We start from the raw sequence: 20,590 nt of genomic DNA, 5'->3' as shown, positions 1-20,590 counted from the left end.
CGTTTTCAGCCAATTTTCTGGTTTTTGAAAATTTCACTTTTTTGTGAAAATATCCACTAAATGAGGGAATAATATGTGTGAGGGTACCCCAGGAGCGTTCCAAATGTGTGTGGGTAGAATATATATCCCATGAGGGTAAAATTGAAAAAAGTTGAAAACATTTTTTTTGGGGACTTAGTCATTTTTCCGGCATTTTTCAGACTTTCAGATAGGGGAAATGTCAGTGAGCGTTCCGATTTCAGTTCCAGAGCGATTCGCCCAATGAGTCCTTGATATTTAGTCGTTTTCAGCAAATTTTCTGGATTTTTGAAAATTTCACTTGTTTGTGAAAATATCCACTAAATGAGGGAATAATATGTGTGAGGGTATCCCAGGAGAGTTCCAAATGTGTGTGGTTAGAATATATATCCCACGGGGGTAAAATTGAAAAAAGTTGAAAAAATTTTTTTTTTGGACTTAGTCATTTTTCCGGCGTTTATCAGACTTACAGATAGGGGAAATGTCAGTGAGCGTTCCGATTTCAGTTCCAGAGCGATTCACCCAATGAGTCCTTGATATGTAGTCGTTTTCAGCCAATTTTCAGGATTTTTGAAAATTTCACTTTTTTGTGAAAATATCCACTAAATGAGGGAATAATATGTGTGAGGGTACCCCAGGAGAGTTCCAAATGTGTGTGGGTAGAATATATATCCCACAGGGGTAAAATTGAAAAAAGTTGAAAAAAATTTTTTTTTGGTCTTAGTCATTTCTCCGGCGTTTATCAGACTTTCAGATAGGGCAAATGTCAGTGAGCATTCCGATTTCAGTTCCAGTGCGATTCGCCCAATGAGTCCTTGATATTTAGTCGTTTTCAGCCAATATTCTGGATTTTTGAAAATTTCACTTTTTTGTGAAAATATCCACTAAATGAGGGAATAATATGTGTGAGGGTACCCCAGGAGAGTTCCAAATGTGTGTGGTTAGAATATATATCCCACGGGGGTAAAATTGAAAAAAGTAGAATTTTTTTTTTTTTTGGACTTAGTCATTTTTCCGGCGTTTATCAGACTTTCAGATAGGGGAAAATGTCAGTGAGCTTTCCGATTTCAGTTCCAGAGCGATTCGCCCAATGATTCCTTGATATTTATTAGTTTTAAGCCAATTTCTGGATTTTTGAAAATTTCACTTTTTTGTGAAAATATCCACTAAATGAGGGAATAATATGTGTGAGGGTACCCCAGGAGAGTTCCAAATGTGTGTGGTTAGAATATATATCCCACGGGGGTAAAATTGAAAAAAGTTTAAAAAATTTTTTTTGGGGACTTAGTCATTTTTCCGGCATTTATCAGACTTTCAGATAGGGGAAATGTCAGTGAGCGTTCCGATTTCAGTTCCAGAGCGATTCGCCCAATGAGTCCTTGATATTTAGTCGTTTTCAGCAAATTTTCTGGATTTTTGAAAATTTCACTTGTTTGTGAAAATATCCACTAAATGAGGGAATAATATGTGTGAGGGTACCCCAAGAGAGTTCCAAATGTGTGTGGTTAGAATATATATCCCACGGGGGTAAATGAAAAAAGTTTAAAAAATTTTTTTTTTGGACTTAGTCATTTTTCTGGCGTTTATCAGACTTTCAGATAGGGGAAATGTCAGTGAGCGTTCCGATTTCAGTTCCAGAGCGATTCGCCCAATGAGTCCTTGATATTTATTCGTTTTAAGCCAATTTCTGGATTTTTGAAAATTTCACTTTTTTGTGAAAATATCCACTAAATGAGGGAATAATATGTGTGAGGGTACCCCAGGAGAGTTCCAAATGTGTGTGGGTAGAATATATATCCCACGGGGGTAAAATTGAAAAAAGTTGAATTTTTTTTTTTTTGGACTTAGTCATTTTTCCGGCGTTTATCAGACTTTCAGATAGGGCAAATGTCAGTGAGCGTTCCGATTTCAGTTCCAGAGCGATTCGCCCAATGAGTCCTTGATATTTAGTCGTTTTCAGCCAATTTTCTGGATTTTTGAAAATTTCACTTTTTTGTGAAAATATCCACTAAATGAGGGAATAATATGTGTGAGGGTACCCCAGGAGAGTTCCAAATGTGTGTGGTTAGAATATATATCCCACGGGTGTAAAATTGAAAAAAGTTAAAAAAAATTTTTTTTGGTCTTAGTCATTTCTCCGGCGTTAATCAGACTTTCAGATAGGGCAAATGTCAGTGAACGTTCCGATTTCAGTTCCAGAGCGATTCGCCCAATGAGTCCTTGATATTTAGTCGTTTTCAGACAATTTTCAGGATTTTTGAAAATTTCACTTTTTTGTGAAAATATCCACTAAATGAGGGAATAATATGTGTGAGGGTACCCCAGGAGCGTTCCAAATGTGTGTGGGTAGAATATATATCCCATGGGGGTAAAATTGAAAAAAGTTGAAAAAAATTTTTTTTTGGACTTAGTCATTTTTCCGGCGTTTATCAGACTTTCAGATAGGGCAAATGTCAGTGAGCATTCCGATTTCAGTTCCAGAGCGATTCGCCCAATGAGTCCTTGATATTTAGTCTTTTTCAGCCAATTTTCTGAATTTTTGAAAATTTCACTTTTTTGTGAAAATATCCACTAAATGAGGGAATAATATGTGTGAGGGTACCCCAAGAGCGTTCCAAATGTGTGTGGTTAGAATATATATCCCACGGGGGTAAAATTGAAAAAAGTTTAAAAAATTTTTTTTTTGGACTTAGTCATTTTTCTGGCGTTTCTCAGACTTTCAGATAGGGGAAATGTCAGTGAGCGTTCCGATTTCAGTTCCAGAGCGATTCGCCCAATGAGTCCTTGATATTTATTCGTTTTAAGCCAATTTCTGGATTTTTGAAAATGTCACTTTTTTGTGAAAATATCCACTAAATGAGGGAATAATATGTGTGAGGGTACCCCAGGAGAGTTCCAAATGTGTGTGGTTAGAATATATATCCCACGGGGGTAGAATTGAAAAAAGTTGAAAAAATTTTTTTGGGGACTTAGTCATTTTTCCGGCATTTATCAGACTTTCAGATAGGGGAAATGTCAGTGAGCGTTCCGATTTCAGTTCCAGAGCGATTCGCCCAATGAGTCCTTGATATTTAGTCGTTTTCAGCCAATTTTCAGGATTTTTGAAAATTTCACTTTTTTGTGAAAATATCCACTAAATGAGGGAATAATATGTGTGAGGGTACCCCAGGAGAGTTCCAAATGTGTGTGGGTAGAATATATATCCCACGGGGGTAAAATTGAAAAAAATTTTTTTTTGGTCTTAGTCATTTCTCCGGCGTTTCTCAGACTTTCAGATAGGGCAAATGTCAGTGAGCATTCCGATTTCAGTTCCAGAGCGATTCGCCCAATGAGTCCTTGATATTTAATCGTTTTCAGCCAATATTCTGGATTTTTGAAAATTTCACTTTTTTGTGAAAATATCCACTAAATGAGGGAATAATATATGTGAGGGTACCCCAGGAGAGGTCCAAATGTGTGTGGGTAGAATATATATCCCACGGGGGTAAAATTGAAAAAAGTTGAAAAAAATTTTTTTTTGGACTTAGTCATTTTTCCGGCGTTTATCAGACTTTCAGATAGGGCAAATGTCAGTGAGCATTCCGATTTCATTTCCAGAGCGATTCGCCCAATGAGTCCTTGATATTTATTCGTTTTCAGCCAATTTTCTGGATTTTTGAAAATGTCACTTTTTTGTGAAAATATCCACTAAATGAGGGAATAATATGTGTGAGGGTACCCCAGGAGAGTTCCAAATGTGTGTGGTTAGAATATATATCCCACGGGGGTAAAATTGAAAAAAGTTGAAAAAAATTTTTTTTTGGTCTTAGTCATTTCTCCGGCGTTTATCAGACTTTCAGATAGGGCAAATGTCAGTGAGCGTTCCGATTTCAGTTCCAGAGCGATTCGCCCAATGAGTACTTGATATTTAGTCGTTTTCAGCCAATTTTCAGGATTTTTGAAAATTTCACTTTTTTGTGAAAATATCCACTAAATGAGGGAATAATATGTGTGAGAGTACCCCAGGAGCGTTCCAAATGTGTGTGGGTAGAATATATATCCCATGGGGGTAAAATTGAAAAAAGTTGAAAAAAATTTTTTTTGGGACTTAGTCATTTTTCCGGCGTTTATCAGACTTTCAGATAGGGCAAATGTCAGTGAGCATTCCGATTTCATTTCCAGAGCGATTCGCCCAATGAGTCCTTGATATTTATTCGTTTTCAGCCAATTTTCTGGATTTTTGAAAATGTCACTTTTTTGTGAAAATATCCACTAAATGAGGGAATAATATGTGTGAGGGTACCCCAGGAGAGTTCCAAATGTGTGTGGTTAGAATATATATCCCACGGGGGTAAAATTGAAAAAAGTTGAAAAAAATTTTTTTTTGGTCTTAGTCATTTCTCCGGCGTTTATCAGACTTTCAGATAGGGCAAATGTCAGTGAGCGTTCCGATTTCAGTTCCAGAGCGATTCGCCCAATGAGTCCTTGATATTTAATCGTTTTCAGCCAATATTCTGGATTTTTGAAAATTTCACTTTTTTGTGAAAATATCCACTAATTGAGGGAATAATATATGTGAGGGTACCCCAGGAGAGGTCCAAATGTGTGTGGGTAGGATATATATCCCACGGGGGTAAAATTGAAAAAAGTTGAAAAAATTTTTTTTTTGGACTTAGTCATTTTTCCGGCGTTTATCAGACTTTCAGATAGGGCAAATGTCAGTGAGCATTCCGATTTCAGTTCCAGAGCGATTCGCCCATTGAGTCCTTGATATTTATTCGTTTTAAGCCAATTTCTGGATTTTTGAAAATTTCACTTTTTTGTGAAAATATCCACTAAATGAGGGAATAATATGTGTGAGGGTACCCCAGGAGAGTTCCAAATGTGTGTGGGTAGAATATATATCCCACGGGGGTAAAATTGAAAAAAGTTGAAAAAAATTTTTTTTTGGTCTTAGTCATTTCTCCGGCGTTTCTCAGACTTTCAGATAGGGCAAATGTCAGTGAGCGTTCCGATTTCAGTTCCAGAGCGATTCGCCCAATGAGTACTTGATATTTAGTCGTTTTCAGCCAATTTTCAGGATTTTTGAAAATTTCACTTTTTTGTGAAAATATCCACTAAATGAGGGAATAATATGTGTGAGGGTACCCCAGGAGAGTTCCAAATGTGTGTGGGTAGAATATATATCCCACGGGGGTAAAATTGAAAAAAGTTGAAAAAAATTTTTTTTTGGTCTTAGTCATTTCTCCGGCGTTTCTCAGACTTTCAGATAGGGCAAATGTCAGTGAGCGTTCCGATTTCAGTTCCAGAGCGATTCGCCCAATGAGTACTTGATATTTAGTCGTTTTCAGCCAATTTTCAGGATTTTTGAAAATTTCACTTTTTTGTGAAAAAATCCACTAAATGAGGGAATAATATATGTGAGGGTACCCCAGGAGAGGTCCAAATGTGTGTGGGTAGAATATATATCCCACGGGCTTAAAATTGAAAAAAGTTGAAAAAAATTTTTTTTTGAACTTAGTCATTTTTCCAGCGTTTATCAGACTTTCAGATAGGGAAAATGTCAGTGAGCATTCCGATTTCAGTTCCAGAGCGATTCGCCCAATGAGTCCTTGATATTTATTCGTTTTAAGCCAATTTCTGGATTTTTGAAAATGTCACTTTTTTGTGAAAATATCCACTAAATGAGGGAATAATATGTGTGAGGGTACCCCAGGAGAGTTCCAAATGTGTGTGGTTAGAATATATATCCCACGGGGGTAGTATTGAAAAAAGTTGAAAAAATTTTTTTGGGGACTTAGTCATTTTTCCGGCATTTATCAGACTTTCAGATAGGGGAAATGTCAGTGAGCGTTCCGATTTCAGTTCCAGAGCGATTCGCCCAATGAGTCCTTGATATTTAGTCGTTTTCAGCCAATTTTCAGGATTTTTGAAAATTTCACTTTTTTGTGAAAATATCCACTAAATGAGGGAATAATATGTGTGAGGGTACCCCAGGAGAGTTCCAAATGTGTGTGGGTAGAATATATATCCCACGGGGGTAAAATTGAAAAAAGTTGAATTTTTTTTTTTTTGGACTTAGTCATTTTTCTGGCGTTTATCAGACTTTCAGATAGGGGAAATGTCAGTGAGCGTTCCGATTTCAGTTCCAGAGCGATTCGCCCAATGAGTCCTTGATATTTATTCGTTTTAAGCCAATTTCTGGATTTTTGAAAATGTCACTTTTTTGTGAAAATATCCACTAAATGAGGGAATAATATGTGTGAGGGTACCCCAGGAGAGTTCCAAATGTGTGTGGTTAGAATATATATCCCACGGGGGTAGTATTGAAAAAAGTTGAAAAAATTTTTTTGGGGACTTAGTCATTTTTCCGGCATTTATCAGACTTTCAGATAGGGGAAATGTCAGTGAGCGTTCCGATTTCAGTTCCAGAGCGATTCGCCCAATGAGTCCTTGATATTTAGTCGTTTTCAGCCAATTTTCAGGATTTTTGAAAATTTCACTTTTTTGTGAAAATATCCACTAAATGAGGGAATAATATGTGTGAGGGTACCCCAGGAGAGTTCCAAATGTGTGTGGGTAGAATATATATCCCACGGGGGTAAAATTGAAAAAAATTTTTTTTTGGTCTTAGTCATTTCTCCGGCGTTTCTCAGACTTTCAGATAGGGCAAATGTCAGTGAGCGTTCCGATTTCAGTTCCAGAGCGATTCGCCCAATGAGTCCTTGATATTTAATCGTTTTCAGCCAATATTCTGGATTTTTGAAAATTTCACTTTTTTGTGAAAATATCCACTAAATGAGGGAATAATATATGTGAGGGTACCCCAGGAGAGGTCCAAATGTGTGTGGGTAGAATATATATCCCACGGGAGTAAAATTGAAAAAAGTTGAAAAAAATTTTTTTTTGGACTCAGTCATTTTTCCCGCGTTTATCAGACTTTCAGATAGGGCAAATGTCAGTGAGCATTCCGATTTCAGTTCCAGAGCGATTCGCCCAATGAGTCCTTGATATTTAGTCGTTTTCAGCCAATTTTCTGGATTTTTGAAAATTTCACTTTTTTGTGAAAATATCCACTAAATGAGGGAATAATATGTGTGAGGGTACCCCAGGAGAGTTCCAAATGTGTGGGGGTAGAAGATATATCCCACGGGGGTAAAATTGAAAAAAGTTGAATTTTTTTTTTTTTGGACTTAGTCATTTTTCTGGCGTTTATCAGACTTTCAGATAGGGGAAATGTCAGTGAGCGTTCCGATTTCAGTTCCAGAGCGATTCGCCCAATGAGTACTTGATATTTAGTCGTTTTCAGCCAATTTTCAGGATTTTTGAAAATTTCACTTTTTTGTGAAAATATCCACTAAATGAGGGAATAATATGTGTGAGGGTACCCCAGGAGCGTTCCAAATGTGTGTGGGTAGAATATATATCCCATGGGGGTAAAAGTGAAAAAAGTTGAAAAAAATTTTTTTTGGGACTTAGTCATTTTTCCGGCGTTTATCAGACTTTCAGATAGGGCAAATGTCAGTGAGCATTCCGATTTCAGTTCCAGAGCGATTCGCCCAATGAGTCCTTGATATTTAGTCATTTTCAGCCAATTTTCTGGATTTTTGAAAATGTCACTTTTTTGTGAAAATATCCACTAAATGAGGGAATAATATGTGTGAGGGTACCCCAGGAGAGTTCCAAATGTGTGTGGTTAGAATATATATCCCACGGGGGTAAAATTGAAAAAAGTTGAAAAAAATTTTTTTTTGGTCTTAGTCATTTCTCCGGCGTTTATCAGACTTTCAGATAGGGCAAATGTCAGTGAGCGTTCCGATTTCAGTTCCAGAGCGATTCGCCCAATGAGTCCTTGATATTTAATCGTTTTCAGCCAATATTCTGGATTTTTGAAAATTTCACTTTTTTGTGAAAATATCCACTAAATGAGGGAATAATATATGTGAGGGTACCCCAGGAGAGGTCCAAATGTGTGTGGGTAGAATATATATCCCACGGGGGTAAAATTGAAAAAAGTTGAAAAAATTTTTTTTTTTGGTCTTAGTCATTTCTCCGGCGTTTATCAGACTTTCAGATAGGGCAAATGTCAGTGAGCATTCCGATTTCAGTTCCAGAGCGATTCGCCCAATGAGTCCTTGATATTTAGTCGTTTTCAGCCAATTTTCTGGATTTTTGAAAATTTCACTTTTTTGTGAAAATATCCACTAAATGAGGGAATAATATGTGTGAGGGTACCCCAGGAGAGTTCCAAATGTGTGTGGTTAGAATATATATCCCACGGGGGTAAAATTGAAAAAAGTAGAATTTTTTTTTTTTTTGGACTTAGTCATTTTTCCGGCGTTTATCAGACTTTCAGATAGGGGAAAATGTCAGTGAGCTTTCCGATTTCAGTTCCAGAGCGATTCGCCCAATGATTCCTTGATATTTATTAGTTTTAAGCCAATTTCTGGATTTTTGAAAATTTCACTTTTTTGTGAAAATATCCACTAAATGAGGGAATAATATGTGTGAGGGTACCCCAGGAGAGTTCCAAATGTGTGTGGTTAGAATATATATCCCACGGGGGTAAAATTGAAAAAAGTTTAAAAAATTTTTTTTGGGGACTTAGTCATTTTTCCGGCATTTATCAGACTTTCAGATAGGGGAAATGTCAGTGAGCGTTCCGATTTCAGTTCCAGAGCGATTCGCCCAATGAGTCCTTGATATTTAGTCGTTTTCAGCAAATTTTCTGGATTTTTGAAAATTTCACTTGTTTGTGAAAATATCCACTAAATGAGGGAATAATATGTGTGAGGGTACCCCAGGAGAGCTCCAAATGTGTGTGGGTAGAATATATATCCCACGGGGGTAAAATTGAAAAAAGTAGAATTTTATTTTTTTTTTGGACTTAGTCATTTTTCCGGCGTTTATCAGACTTTCAGATAGGGGAAAATGTCAGTGAGCTTTCCGATTTCAGTTCCAGAGCGATTCGCCCAATGAGTTCTTGATATTTAGTTGTTTTCAGCCAATTTTCTGGATTTTTGAAAATTTCACTTTTTTGTGAAAATATCCACTAAATGAGGGAATAATATGTGTGAGGGTACCCCAGGAGAGTTCCAAATATGTTTGGGTAGAATATATATCCCACGGGGGTAAAATTGAAAAAAGTAGAATTTTTTTTTTTTTTGGACTGTCATTTTTCCGGCGTTTATCAGACTTTCAGATAGGGCAAATGTCAGTGAGCATTCCGATTTCAGTTTCAGAGCGATTCGCCCAATGAGTCCTTGATATTTAGTCTTTTTCAGCCAATTTTCTGAATTTTTGAAAATTTCACTTTTTTGTGAAAATATCCACTAAATGAGGGAATAATATGTGTGAGGGTACCCCAAGAGAGTTCCAAATGTGTGTGGTTAGAATATATATCCCACGGGGGTAAAAGTGAAAAAAGTTTAAAAAATTTTTTTTTTGGACTTAGTCATTTTTCTGGCGTTTATCAGACTTTCAGATAGGGGAAATGTCAGTGAGCGTTCCGATTTCAGTTCCAGAGCGATTCGCCCAATGAGTCCTTGATATTTATTCGTTTTAAGCCAATTTCTGGATTTTTGAAAATTTCACTTTTTTGTGAAAATATCCACTAAATGAGGGAATAATATGTGTGAGGGTACCCCAGGAGAGGTCCAAATGTGTGTGAGTAGAATATATATCCCACGGGGGTAAAATTGAAAAAAGTTTAAAAAAATTTTTTTTTGGACTTAGTCATTTTTCCGGCGTTTATCAGACTTTTAGATAGGGCAAATGTCAGTGAGCATTCCGATTTCAGTTCCAGAGCGATTCGCCCAATGAGTCCTTGATATTTAGTCGTTTTCAGCCAATTTTCAGGATTTTTGAAAATTTCACTTTTTTGTGAAAATATCCACTAAATGAGGGAATAATATGTGTGAGGGTACCCCAGGAGCGTTCCAAATGTGTGTGGGTAGAATATATATCCCATGGGGGTAAAATTGAAAAAAGTTGAAAAAAATTTTTTTTTGGACTTAGTCATTTTTCCGGCGTTTATCAGACTTTCAGATAGGGCAAATGTCAGTGAGCATTCCGATTTCAGTTTCAGAGCGATTCGCCCAATGAGTCCTTGATATTTAGTCTTTTTCAGCCAATTTTCTGAATTTTTGAAAATTTCACTTTTTTGTGAAAATATCCACTAAATGAGGGAATAATATGTGTGAGGGTACCCCAAGAGAGTTCCAAATGTGTGTGGTTAGAATATATATCCCACGGGGGTAAAAGTGAAAAAAGTTTAAAAAATTTTTTTTTTGGACTTAGTCATTTTTCTGGCGTTTATCAGACTTTCAGATAGGGGAAATGTCAGTGAGCGTTCCGATTTCAGTTCCAGAGCGATTCGCCCAATGAGTCCTTGATATTTATTCGTTTTAAGCCAATTTCTGGATTTTTGAAAATTTCACTTTTTTGTGAAAATATCCACTAAATGAGGGAATAATATGTGTGAGGGTACCCCAGGAGAGGTCCAAATGTGTGTGAGTAGAATATATATCCCACGGGGGTAAAATTGAAAAAAGTTTAAAAAAATTTTTTTTTGGACTTAGTCATTTTTCCGGCGTTTATCAGACTTTTAGATAGGGCAAATGTCAGTGAGCATTCCGATTTCAGTTCCAGAGCGATTCGCCCAATGAGTCCTTGATATTTAGTCGTTTTCAGCCAATTTTCTGGATTTTTGAAAATTTCACTTTTTTGTGAAAATATCCACTAAATGAGGGAATAATATGTGTGAGGGTACCCCAGGAGAGTTCCAAATGTGTGTGGGTAGAATATATATCCCACGGGGGTAAAATTGAAAAAAGTTGAATTTTTTTTTTTTTGGACTTAGTCATTTTTCCGGCGTTTATCAGACTTTCAGATAGGGCAAATGTCAGTGAGCGTTCCGATTTCAGTTCCAGAGCGATTCGCCCAATGAGTCCTTGATATTTAGTCGTTTTCAGCCAATTTTCTGGATTTTTGAAAATTTCACTTTTTTGTGAAAATATCCACTAAATGAGGGAATAATATGTGTGAGGGTACCCCAGGAGAGTTCCAAATGTGTGTGGTTAGAATATATATCCCACGGGTGTAAAATTGAAAAAAGTTGAAAAAAATTTTTTTTGGTCTTAGTCATTTCTCCGGCGTTAATCAGACTTTCAGATAGGGCAAATGTCAGTGAACGTTCCGATTTCAGTTCCAGAGCGATTCGCCCAATGAGTCCTTGATATTTAGTCGTTTTCAGACAATTTTCAGGATTTTTGAAAATTTCACTTTTTTGTGAAAATATCCACTAAATGAGGGAATAATATGTGTGAGGGTACCCCAGGAGCGTTCCAAATGTGTGTGGTTAGAATATATATCCCACGGGGGTAAAATTGAAAAAAGTTTAAAAAATTTTTTTTTTGGACTTAGTCATTTTTCTGGCGTTTCTCAGACTTTCAGATAGGGGAAATGTCAGTGAGCGTTCCGATTTCAGTTCCAGAGCGATTCGCCCAATGAGTCCTTGATATTTATTTGTTTTAAGCCAATTTCTGGATTTTTGAAAATGTCACTTTTTTGTGAAAATATCCACTAAATGAGGGAATAATATGTGTGAGGGTACCCCAGGAGAGTTCCAAATGTGTGTGGTTAGAATATATATCCCACGGGGGTAGAATTGAAAAAAGTTGAAAAAATTTTTTTGGGGACTTAGTCATTTTTCCGGCATTTATCAGACTTTCAGATAGGGGAAATGTCAGTGAGCGTTCCGATTTCAGTTCCAGAGCGATTCGCCCAATGAGTCCTTGATATTTAGTCGTTTTCAGCCAATTTTCAGGATTTTTGAAAATTTCACTTTTTTGTGAAAATATCCACTAAATGAGGGAATAATATGTGTGAGGGTACCATAGGAGAGTTCCAAATGTGTGTGGGTAGAATATATATCCCACGGGGGTAAAATTGAAAAAAATTTTTTTTTGGTCTTAGTCATTTCTCCGGCGTTTCTCAGACTTTCAGATAGGGCAAATGTCAGTGAGCGTTCCGATTTCAGTTCCAGAGCGATTCGCCCAATGAGTCCTTGATATTTAATCGTTTTCAGCCAATATTCTGGATTTTTGAAAATTTCACTTTTTTGTGAAAATATCCACTAAATGAGGGAATAATATATGTGAGGGTACCCCAGGAGAGGTCCAAATGTGTGTGGGTAGAATATATATCCCACGGGGGTAAAATTGAAAAAAGTTGAAAAAAATTTTTTTTTGGACTTAGTCATTTTTCCGGCGTTTATCAGACTTTCAGATAGGGCAAATGTCAGTGAGCATTCCGATTTCAGTTCCAGAGCGATTCGTCCAATGAGTCCTTGATATTTATTCGTTTTCAGCCAATTTTCTGGATTTTTGAAAATGTCACTTTTTTGTGAAAATATCCACTAAATGAGGGAATAATATGTGTGAGGGTACCCCAGGAGAGTTCCAAATGTGTGTGGTTAGAATATATATCCCACGGAGGTAAAATTGAAAAAAGTTGAAAAATTTTTTTTTTGGAATTAGTCATTTTTCCAGCGTTTATCAGACTTTCAGATAGGGGAAATGTCAGTGAGCGTTCCGATTTCAGTTCCAGAGCGATTCTACCAATGAGTCCTTGATATTTAGTCATTTTCAGCCAATTTTCTGGATTTTTGAAAATGTCACTTTTTTGTGAAAATATCCACTAAATGAGGGAATAATATGTGTGAGGGTACCCCAGGAGAGTTCCAAATGTGTGTGGTTAGAATATATATCCCACGGGGGTAAAATTGAAAAAAGTTGAAAAAAATTTTTTTTTGGTCTTAGTCATTTCTCCGGCGTTTATCAGACTTTCAGATAGGGCAAATGTCAGTGAGCGTTCCGATTTCAGTTCCAGAGCGATTCGCCCAATGAGTCCTTGATATTTAATCGTTTTCAGCCAATATTCTGGATTTTTGAAAATTTCACTTTTTTGTGAAAATATCCACTAAATGAGGGAATAATATGTGTGAGGGTACCCCAGGAGAGTTCCAAATGTGTGTGGGTAGAATATATATCCCACGGGGGTAAAATTGAAAAAAGTTGAAAAAAATTTTTTTTTGGACTTAGTCATTTTTCCGGCGTTTATCAGACTTTCAGATAGGGCAAATGTCAGTGAGCATTCCGATTTCAGTTCCAGAGCGATTCGCCCAATGAGTCCTTGATATTTATTCGTTTTAAGCCAATTTCTGGATTTTTGAAAATTTCACTTTTTTGTGAAAATATCCACTAAATGAGGGAATAATATGTGTGAGGGTACCCCAGGAGAGTTCCAAATGTGTGTGGGTAGAATATATATCCCACGGGGGTAAAATTGAAAAAAGTTGAAAAAAATTTTTTTTTGGTCTTAGTCATTTCTCCGGCGTTTCTCAGACTTTCAGATAGGGCAAATGTCAGTGAGCGTTCCGATTTCAGTTCCAGAGCGATTCGCCCAATCAGTACTTGATATTTAGTCGTTTTCAGCCAATTTTCAGGATTTTTGAAAATTTCACTTTTTTGTGAAAATATCCACTAAATGAGGGAATAATATGTGTGAGAGTACCCCAGGAGCGTTCCAAATGTGTGTGGGTAGAATATATATCCCATGGGGGTAAAATTGAAAAAAGTTGAAAAAAATTTTTTTTGGGACTTAGTCATTTTTCCGGCGTTTATCAGACTTTCAGATAGGGCAAATGTCAGTGAGCATTCCGATTTTAGTTCCAGAGCGATTCGCCCAATGAGTCCTTGATATTTAGTCGTTTTCAGCCAATTTTCTGGATTTTTGAAAATTTCACTTTTTTGTGAAAATATCCACTAAATGAGGGAATTATATGTGTGAGGGTACCCCAGGAGAGTTCCAAATGTGTGTGGTTAGAATATATATCCCACGGAGGTAAAATTGAAAAAAGTTGAAAAATTTTTTTTTTGGAATTAGTCATTTTTCTGGCGTTTATCAGACTTTCAGATAGGGGAAATGTCAGTGAGCGTTCCGATTTCAGTTCCAGAGCGATTCGCCCAATGAGTACTTGATATTTAGTCGTTTTCAGCCAATTTTCAGGATTTTTGAAAATTTCACTTTTTTGTGAAAATATCCACTAAATGAGGGAATGATATGTGTGAGGATACCCCAGGAGAGTTCCAAATGTGTGTGGGTAGAATATATATCCCACGGGGGTAAAATTGAAAAAAGTTGAAAAAAATTTTTTTTTGGTCTTAGTCATTTCTCCGGCGTTTCTCAGACTTTCAGATAGGGCAAATGTCAGTGAGCGTTCCGATTTCAGTTCCAGAGCGATTCGCCCAATGAGTCCTTGATATTTAGTCGTTTTCAGCCAATTTTCTGGATTTTTGAAAATTTCACTTTTTTGTGAAAATATCCACTAAATGAGGGAATTATATGTGTGAGGGTACCCCAGGAGAGTTCCAAATGTGTGTGGTTAGAATATATATCCCACGGAGGTAAAATTGAAAAAAGTTGAAAAATTTTTTTTTTGGAATTAGTCATTTTTCTGGCGTTTATCAGACTTTCAGATAGGGGAAATGTCAGTGAGCATTCCGATTTCAGTTCCAGAGCGATTCGCCCAATGAGTCCTTGATATTTAGTCATTTTCAGCCAATATTCTGGATTTTTGAAAATTTCAGTTTTTTGTGAAAATATCCACTAAATGAGGGAATAATATGTGTGAGGGTACCCCAGGAGAGTTCCAAATGTGTGTGGTTAGAATATATATCCCACGGAGGTAAAATTGAAAAAAGTTGAAAAATTTTTTTTTTGGAATTAGTCATTTTTCCAGCGTTTATCAGACTTTCAGATAGGGGAAATGTCAGTGAGCGTTCCGATTTCAGTTCCAGAGCGATTCTACCAATGAGTCCTTGATATTTAGTCATTTTCAGCCAATTTTCTGGATTTTTGAAAATGTCACTTTTTTGTGAAAATATCCACTAAATGAGGGAATAATATGTGTGAGGGTACCCCAGGAGAGTTCCAAATGTGTGTGGTTAGAATATATATCCCACGGGGGTAAAATTGAAAAAAGTTGAAAAAAATTTTTTTTTGGTCTTAGTCATTTCTCCGGCGTTTATCAGACTTTCAGATAGGGCAAATGTCAGTGAGCGTTCCGATTTCAGTTCCAGAGCGATTCGCCCAATGAGTCCTTGATATTTAATCGTTTTCAGCCAATATTCTGGATTTTTGAAAATTTCACTTTTTTGTGAAAATATCCACTAAATGAGGGAATAATATGTGTGAGGGTACCCCAGGAGAGTTCCAAATGTGTGTGGGTAGAATATATATCCCACGGGGGTAAAATTGAAAAAAGTTGAAAAAAATTTTTTTTTGGACTTAGTCATTTTTCCGGCGTTTATCAGACTTTCAGATAGGGCAAATGTCAGTGAGCATTCCGATTTCAGTTCCAGAGCGATTCGCCCAATGAGTCCTTGATATTTATTCGTTTTAAGCCAATTTCTGGATTTTTGAAAATTTCACTTTTTTGTGAAAATATCCACTAAATGAGGGAATAATATGTGTGAGGGTACCCCAGGAGAGTTCCAAATGTGTGTGGGTAGAATATATATCCCACGGGGGTAAAATTGAAAAAAGTTGAAAAAAATTTTTTTTTGGTCTTAGTCATTTCTCCGGCGTTTCTCAGACTTTCAGATAGGGCAAATGTCAGTGAGCGTTCCGATTTCAGTTCCAGAGCGATTCGCCCAATCAGTACTTGATATTTAGTCGTTTTCAGCCAATTTTCAGGATTTTTGAAAATTTCACTTTTTTGTGAAAATATCCACTAAATGAGGGAATAATATGTGTGAGGATACCCCAGGAGAGTTCCAAATGTGTGTGGGTAGAATATATATCCCACGGGGGTAAAATTGAAAAAAGTTGAAAAAAATTTTTTTTTGGTCTTAGTCATTTCTCCGGCGTTTCTCAGACTTTCAGATAGGGCAAATGTCAGTGAGCGTTCCGATTTCAGTTCCAGAGCGATTCGCCCAATGAGTCCTTGATATTTAGTCGTTTTCAGCCAATTTTCTGGATTTTTGAAAATTTCACTTTTTTGTGAAAATATCCACTAAATGAGGGAATTATATGTGTGAGGGTACCCCAGGAGAGTTCCAAATGTGTGTGGTTAGAATATATATCCCACGGAGGTAAAATTGAAAAAAGTTGAAAAATTTTTTTTTTGGAATTAGTCATTTTTCTGGCGTTTATCAGACTTTCAGATAGGGCAAATGTCAGTGAGCGTTCCGATTTCAGTTCCAGAGCGATTCGCCCAATGAGTCCTTGATATTTAATCGTTTTCAGCCAATATTCTGGATTTTTGAAAATTTCACTTTTTTGTGAAAATATCCACTAAATGAGGGAAAAATATATGTGAGGGTACCCCAGGAGAGGTCCAAATGTGTGTGGGTAGAATATATATCCCACGGGGGTAAAATTGAAAAAAGTTGAAAAAAATTTTTTTTTGGACTTAGTCATTTTTCCGGCGTTTATCAGACTTTCAGATAGGGCAAATGTCAGTGAGCATTCCGATTTCAGTTCCAGAGCGATTCGCCCAATGAGTCCTTGATATTTATTCGTTTTAAGCCAATTTCTGGATTTTTGAAAATTTCACTTTTTTGTGAAAATATCCACTAAATGAGGGAATAATATGTGTGAGGGTACCCCAGGAGAGTTCCAAATGTGTGTGGTTAGAATATATATCCCACGTAGGTAAAATTGAAAAAAGTTGAAAAATTTTTTTTTTGGAATTAGTCATTTTTCTGGCGTTTATCAGACTTTCAGATAGGGGAAATGTCAGTGAGCGTTCCGATTTCAGTTCCAGAGCGATTCGCCCAATGAGTACTTGATATTTAGTCGTTTTCAGCCAATTTTCAGGATTTTTGAAAATTTCACTTTTTTGTGAAAATATCCACTAAATGAGGGAATAATATGTGTGAGGATACCCCAGGAGAGTTCCAAATGTGTGTGGGTAGAATATATATCCCACGGGGGTAAAATTGAAAAAAGTTGAAAAAAATTTTTTTTTGGTCTTAGTCATTTCTCCGGCGTTTCTCAGACTTTCAGATAGGGCAAATGTCAGTGAGCGTTCCGATTTCAGTTCCAGAGCGATTCGCCCAATGAGTCCTTGATATTTAGTCGTTTTCAGCCAATTTTCTGGATTTTTGAAAATTTCACTTTTTTGTGAAAATATCCACTAAATGAGGGAATTATATGTGTGAGGGTACCCCAGGAGAGTTCCAAATGTGTGTGGTTAGAATATATATCCCACGGAGGTAAAATTGAAAAAAGTTGAAAAATTTTTTTTTTGGAATTAGTCATTTTTCTGGCGTTTATCAGACTTTCAGATAGGGGAAATGTCAGTGAGCGTTCCGATTTCAGTTCCAGAGCGATTCGCCCAATGAGTACTTGATATTTAGTCGTTTTCAGCCAATTTTCAGGATTTTTGAAAATTTCACTTTTTTGTGAAAATATCCACTAAATGAGGGAATAATATGTGTGAGGATACCCCAGGAGAGTTCCAAATGTGTGTGGGTAGAATATACATCCCACGGGGGTAAAATTGAAAAAAGTTGAAAAAATTTTTTTTTTGGTCTTAGTCATTTCTCCGGCGTTTCTCAGACTTTCAGATAGGGCAAATGTCAGTGAGCGTTCCGATTTCAGTTCCAGAGCGATTCGCCCAATGAGTACTTGATATTTAGTCGTTTTCAGCCAATTTTCAGGATTTTTGAAAATTTCACTTTTTTGTGAAAATATCCACTAAATGAGGGAATAATATATGTGAGGGTACCCCAGGAGAGGTCCAAATGTGTGTGGGTAGAATATATATCCCACGGGGGTAAAATTGAAAAAAGTTGAAAAAAATTTTTTTTTGAACTTAGTCATTTTTCCAGCGTTTATCAGACTTTCAGATAGGGCAAATGTCAGTGAGCATTCCGATTTCAGTTCCAGAGCGATTCGCCCAATGAGTCCTTGATATTTAGTCGTTTTCAGCCAATTTTCTGGATTTTTGAAAATTTCACTTTTTTGTGAAAATATCCACTAAATGAGGGAATAATATGTGTGAGGGTACCCCAGGAGAGTTCCAAATGTGTGGGGGTAGAAGATATATCCCACGGGGGTAAAATTGAAAAAAGTTGAATTTTTTTTTTTTTTGGACTTAGTCATTTTTCTGGCGTTTATCAGACTTTCAGATAGGGGAAATGTCAGTGAGCGTTCCGATTTCAGTTCCAGAGCGATTCGCCCAATGAGTACTTGATATTTAGTCGTTTTCAGCCAATTTTCAGGATTTTTGAAAATTTCACTTTTTTGTGAAAATATCCACTAAATGAGGGAATAATATGTGTGAGGGTACCCCAGGAGAGTTCCAAATGTGTGTGGGTACAATATATATCCCACGGGGTAAAATTTAAAAAAGTTGAAAAAAATTTTTTTTTGGACTTAGTCATTTTTCCGGCGTTTATCAGACTTTCAGATAGGGCAAATGTCAGTGAGCATTCCGATTTCAGTTCCAGAGCGATTCGCCCAATGAGTCCTTGATATTTAGTCATTTTCAGCCAATTTTCTGGATTTTTGAAAATGTCACTTTTTTGTGAAAATATCCACTAAATGAGGGAATAATATGTGTGAGGGTACCCCAGGAGAGTTCCAAATGTGTGTGGTTAGAATATATATCCCACGGGGGTAAAATTGAAAAAAGTTGAAAAAAATTTTTTTTTGGTCTTAGTCATTTCTCCGGCGTTTATCAGACTTTCAGATAGGGCAAATGTCAGTGAGCGTTCCGATTTCAGTTCCAGAGCGATTCGCCCAATGAGTCCTTGATATTTAATCGTTTTCAGCCAATATTCTGGATTTTTGAAAATTTCACTTTTTTGTGAAAATATCCACTAAATGAGGGAATAATATATGTGAGGGTACCCCAGGAGAGGTCCAAATGTGTGTGGGTAGAATATATATCCCACGGGGGTAAAATTGAAAAAAGTTGAAAAAATTTTTTTTTTGGTCTTAGTCATTTCTCCGGCGTTTATCAGACTTTCAGATAGGGCAAATGTCAGTGAGCGTTCCGATTTCAGTTCCAGAGCGATTCGCCCAATGAGTACTTGATATTTAGTCGTTTTCAGCCAATTTTCAGGATTTTTGAAAATTTCACTTTTTTGTGAAAATATCCACTAAATGAGGGAATAATATGTGTGAGGGTACCCCAGGAGAGTTCCAAATGTGTGTGGGTAGAATATATATCCCACGGGGGTAAAATTGAAAAAAGTTGAAAAAAATTTTTTTTTGGTCTTAGTCATTTCTCCGGCGTTTCTCAGACTTTCAGATAGGACAAATGTCAGTGAGCGTTCCGATTTCAGTTCCAGAGCGATTCGCCCAATGAGTACTTGATATTTAGTCGTTTTCAGCCAATTTTCAGGATTTTTGAAAATTTCACTTTTTTGTGAAAATATCCACTAAATGAGGGAATAATATGTGTGAGAGTACCCCAGGAGCGTTCCAAATGTGTGTGGGTAGAATATATATCCCATGGGGGTAAAATTGAAAAAAGTTGAAAAAAATTTTTTTTGGGACTTAGTCATTTTTCCGGCGTTTATCAGACTTTCAGATAGGGCAAATGTCAGTGAGCATTCCGATTTCAGTTCCAGAGCGATTCGCCCAATGAATCCTTGATATTTAGTCGTTTTCAGCCAATTTTCTGGATTTTTGAAAATTTCACTTTTTTGTGAAAATATCCACTAAATGAGGGAATAATATGTGTGAGGGTACCCCAGGAGAGTTCCAAATGTGTGTGGTTAGAATGTATATCCCACGGAGGTAAAATTGAAAAAAGTTGAAAAATTTTTTTTTTGGAATTAGTCATTTTTCTGGCGTTTATCAGACTTTCAGATAGGGGAAATGTCAGTGAGCGTTCCGATTTCAGTTCCAGAGCGATTCGCCCAATGAGTCCTTGATATTTAGTCATTTTCAGCCAATTTTCTGGATTTTTGAAAATGTCACTTTTTTTGAAAATATCCACTAAATGAGGGAATAATATGTGTGAAGGTACCCCAGGAGAGTTCCAAATGTGTGTGGTTAGAATATATATCCCACGGGGGTAAAATTGAAAAAAGTTGAAAAAAATTTTTTTTTGGTCTTAGTCATTTCTCCGGCGTTTATCAGACTTTCAGATAGGGCAAATGTCAGTGAGCGTTCCGATTTCAGTTCCAGAGCGATTCGCCCAATGAGTCCTTGATATTTAGTCATTTTCAGCCAATTTTCTGGATTTTTGAAAATGTCACTTTTTTGTGAAAATATCCACTAAATGAGGGAATAATATGTGTGAGGGTACCCCAGGAGAGTTCCAAATGTGTGGGGGTAGAAGATATATCCCACGGGGGTAAAATTGAAAAAAGTTGAAAAAAATTTTTTTTTGGTCTTATTCATTTCTCCGGCGTTTATCAGACTTTCAGATATGGCAAATGTCAGTGAGCGTTCCGATTTCAGTTCCAGAGCGATTCGCCCAATGAGTCCTTGATATTTAGTCATTTTCAGCCAATTTTCTGGATTTTTGAAAATGTCACTTTTTTGTGAAAATATCCACTAAATGAGG

This window comes from Phyllobates terribilis, unplaced genomic scaffold (assembly GCF_046119375.1).
Source record: "Phyllobates terribilis strain yellow unplaced genomic scaffold, ASM4611937v1 Scaffold_3__8_contigs__length_932513732, whole genome shotgun sequence".
In the NCBI taxonomy this organism is placed as follows: domain Eukaryota; kingdom Metazoa; phylum Chordata; class Amphibia; order Anura; family Dendrobatidae; genus Phyllobates; species Phyllobates terribilis.
The sequence above is the reverse complement of the archived record's forward strand: the minus strand, read 5'-3'. Positions refer to the sequence as shown.